General features: G+C 28.9%; 1 pseudogene across 1 annotated transcript; it reads left to right on the forward strand.

Annotated features, from left to right (window-relative positions):
* Positions 1–699: 699 nt before the first annotated feature.
* LOC145832147 (small ribosomal subunit protein uS7 pseudogene) lies at positions 700–1,775 on the forward strand (annotated as a pseudogene). The gene is made up of 3 exons (XR_014369725.1): positions 700–897; positions 1,293–1,356; positions 1,499–1,775. The product of XR_014369725.1 is annotated as a small ribosomal subunit protein uS7 pseudogene (transcript).
* Positions 1,776–4,481: the final 2,706 nt, after the last annotated feature.

Raw genomic sequence — 4,481 nt, forward strand, 5'->3', positions numbered from 1 at the left:
ATTTGAAATATCTAATAGTAAGTTTTTTTACTGCACATAAGTAAGTATAGTTTTTTAAGCAGTATAAAAAGTCGTTTAAAAACAAAGGTTTTAAAAATATGAGCATAAAGTTGATTTTGTACAAAGCTTATATTATTAAACTGGTTTTTTAGAAGCATAGATTTTCTAAGACGAAATCTAATCCATAAAATTTTAATTTTGAAAAAAACCCTAATGTTTATAAAAAATATTGTGCATGTGTATTAAAATGAATAATTTTAAGATTAACATGACAAATTAAGTTCTTCTAAAACTAAAAATGAATAATCATCATAACTGTTTATGTAAACATGATTTTGTTAAAACGAAACTTAAGGTTGTTATAGGTTAGTTGTCCCCACCGACAAACTTAAAACAATTTTGTTGGTTAATTTTCATAATATCTATATCTATTAAATTGATAATTTTTAGTGATTGTCATATATAGAAAGTCATAACTAACTTACATTCAATTTTTTCTTCAGTTCACTAAATTTTTTTAGAAATCTTTTAGTTATGAAAAATTTTTGGTTGTAAAATTTTATTTTTTTATCAATAATGTCAAACATGGAAAGATAATGTCCAATTACTATGCATTTTAATTTAACTTTAAAACCAATTAGTAAGTAAATCTAAAGGCCAGAGCCAACTTGAATTTAATTGTAAGTTTAAATTTACTAAATGCAAAACATTTTTAACATCTCCCACCCAACTCAACAGATCAAAAGATTCAGGAAGGCCACCTGCCCCATTGTCGAGCGCCTGGTCAACAGCATGATGATGCACGGAAGGAACAACGCCAAAAAGCTAAAGACCGTGACCATCGTCAAGCACTGCTTCGAAATCATAAACCTCCTCACCAACAAGAACCCACTCCAGGTATGTATATGATAAAAGTATTATTATTTATTTTTCTTGTGATTAAAAGTAACTTTATATTTTCTATACTTCTGTGTGAATTTGATAATTTATTTTTGAAGTTTTCGATTGTATTTAATATCAACTTGGAACTAACTATTCTTTTTTGTTCCTAATTTGTGTTGTAATTTTTTTCAAATCGTTCTCACTTATGGTTCATTAACTAATCTGTAGCATGTAAAAAATAAAATGTAAAAAAAATCTTTTGTTAAATGTTATTTTAAAACAACACATAACAAAGAGTACTTCGTTTAAATAGCAATTTTTTTGGAACTAAAATAGTCTATTAAATATAATTTTGAGAAAAAACATAAATTGTGTTTTTATTTATTCTAATTTTAAAAATTCTTCCATAGATTCTTATTGATGCCATCATCAACTTTGGACCAAGGGAAGACTCCACCAGGATCGGTCGTGCCGGTAAGAAGATTTAATATATGTTTATAAATTTACTAAGGTTTGATTAACATTAAGAGTCATATTAAATCAAAAGTTTTTTATAAGAGGTAATTTTTTATTCTAATAAACACATGTCCTCATTTTAATAATGTTATTTAAACAGGTACCGTCCGCCGTCAATCCGTTGACGTCGCCCCTCTCCGTCGCGTCAACCAGGCCATCTGGCTCCTCTGCCACGGCGCCCGCGAGGCCTCCTTCAGGAACATCAAGACCATTGCCGAGTGCCTGGCCGACGAGCTCATCAACGCCTCCAAGGGCAGCAGCAACTCGTACGCCATCAAGAAGAAGGACGAACTGGAGCGCGTTGCCAAGTCCAACCGTTAATCGATGTGTTGATAACCATAGGAAATTTTCCATAATAAAATTTTGTCATTGATGCATTTCTCTTGTAGTTTGTATGATATAAATTAAGGTATTAGAGACACTTATCAAATTATTTAATTAAGTTTATTTTAAATGTATACTTAGTTTTTATGACTTAGTTTTTCAAGATATTGTGTAGGGTAGCAGAGACATGTTAAGTATTATTGTGGGTTATTTAAGTTTATTTTTTAATACATGCGTTATTTATGTCATACTATTAACTGCTGTTGCTTAATAAGTTGGGTTTGTTAAGGGTTATTAAACTTGAGATAAAAAGAGGTAACGGCCATATAAAGGTAGCTAATTAGTAAATTAAAGACAGTGTAAATATAAGACAACTAAATCCCATTTTTACCTATATTAAACCTAAAGTTTGATTTTAATCTTACCAGCTTATTAGCTTAACTATAATTTTATTAATACATTTTCTTAATCATTAAAAAACTAACTGTTTAGTTTAAGTAGCGTATTAATGTATAAAGCTAGTTCTACTTAGTATGAACATGTATTGTGTTATATTTTTGCTTCAAATGGGTCTATCAGGTATTCTTTGATATAGGGAGGAAATCATTATTAGAAGGTAAAAGAGGCGCTTTTAAAATATATCCTACAAATTGATATACACGCGATAGAGGCCACTATGTAACCTTGTTAAGTTTCTTTAATAGCAAATTAAGCATACCAAGAACAATTTCCAATATGCTCATGAATTTAATGTAAATTTGCATTGTGGACCAAGGAAATTTCATGGTCGGAAAAACCTGAAATTATTAATAAAAATCTCAAAAAAACACAAGTAGAGAAATTTCGATTTGACACATTAAATCTTTCATGTAGATCAGGGTTTCGAATTTTTTTCAAATTGGAAAGGATAAAAAAAGACCATTGCCCTCTCCAACAAGACTACCATTTAAAATATCTAAGACGTTTTTATTGGACTTGATCTACAACTCGAGAACATAAGTGTAATTTCAAAATACTCTTAACTAACTATTGTCCCCAAACTTACTAAAATCGCCCCTAGGGGGTGGTACCGCACACATTAAGGAAACCCTAACATAGATAAAAATAGTTGTCATCATTGAAATTTTGAATCTAAAAACATTGAAGTAGCTTCTCTTTTTAATTTACTTAAAAACAATTTTTATTTAAAATTTTACTTCTAGACTAAAAATAGACCCGAAAAGTATGTAATTTAAACCTGCAGAAAATTTTAAAATTGAAACAAAATCTGCTAAAAACATTTGGCCAACCCTGAAATTTGTTTAACTCACAACCCAAGTCCATTAATCATCAATTATTCTTATGTATGGAATTAACAGGATTACCTCTACATTTTGCTCTCTGAAACCACATCAGTTATACACTTATTCCCACTAGATTATTAACTTTCTGATAGAAAATGTAATTCAGACCTCTTACTTAATTTCGCGGAGTATCTTAGTAAGAAAAGAAAAATAATGTCTTAAATGGGATTGGGTCAAACATGCACGAAGGGTCATTTTTGCACGCGAGTATAAAAAGATAAATAAAAAAAATAAACTGTTCAAACTTAAAGGCGATACAATGGTGGTAAAAAAAATGCAAATAAAACAGTTACTGACCGAGGGTTAAAGGGTAATAGTGAAAAAAGTAATAAAACAACCTGATAAAAATAAGTAATCAAGAAAATGAAAATGTTATAAACTAATTAAAATTTAAGTAAAATAAAAATTTTTAACCTGTCTGTGCAGGTCTCGACCCTACATCATTAAAAAAAAGTTATACAGCCTTTATTACGGATTCCATACCAATAAAATAATTAATTGGCTATAAGAGGGGGTATAATATATATTTTTTGACTGTGTATTGATTTGAAGTTAAGTTTAAAGAAATCTACGCACATGTGTTTAAATTATTATTTGAGTAATAGAAATCTGCATGAAAGATAATTTGTATCGAGCGACACCAAATTAACTTAAGTAGTAACTTTTTTGCCTCGAATTTGTGCTAACATTGGACAAGCTAGTAAATTTATAACCTTGCAGTTCACACTTGAATGTGCTGTTGAAAACATTGTAATAACTGCACCATCTGTTAATTAAAATCTCAAAAAGTTACTCTGCTTTTTGTAGACTATTTCGTTAAAAACTGAATAATCTTGTTCCCTAAGCTCTAAACAAAATCAACAAACGTTTTTAATACTTACTAAGTGTTTTTAATATGTATAAACTCTAATCAAGTTCAAAATCAGCATCAACTGTACTTTCAACAGAACAATTAAAAAAAAATATTGAATGTATGAGCTTATTCCGCCATTAAAAAAGTGTACGTGGGTAATTGTTTATTACTTTGTAAGATATAAAGTAGAAATGTTTTAAATTAAACTTTATTAGCTTATTAGATCAAAATGTTTAAAAGCATCGGTGTATCTAGTTTAGTACTCCAGATACAAACTAATATAAAGTATCTACATTAGACTAATTATTACTCTTTTAGTTACTGTTTTAAGCTGAAATGTTTAGTTTTATGTTTTTAGTTTTAACGTTCTGTACCAACTTACATACAGTGCGGACATCAAAATTGAAAATAAAGTATGTCGCTGATTCTTACTACTGCAGCTTTAACTACTGCTTAATAAACAGATACAATGATTCTTCTAAAGTTACTTCTTCAAACTATATATGAATTCTATATTATGACTATATACTTAAGTTTTAAAGCCTGGTTTGAAATTGATTGTA

Source organism: Thalia democratica, chromosome 3, assembly GCF_965202585.1.
Source record: "Thalia democratica chromosome 3, ktThaDemo2.hap1.1, whole genome shotgun sequence".
NCBI classification, from domain to species: domain Eukaryota; kingdom Metazoa; phylum Chordata; class Thaliacea; order Salpida; family Salpidae; genus Thalia; species Thalia democratica.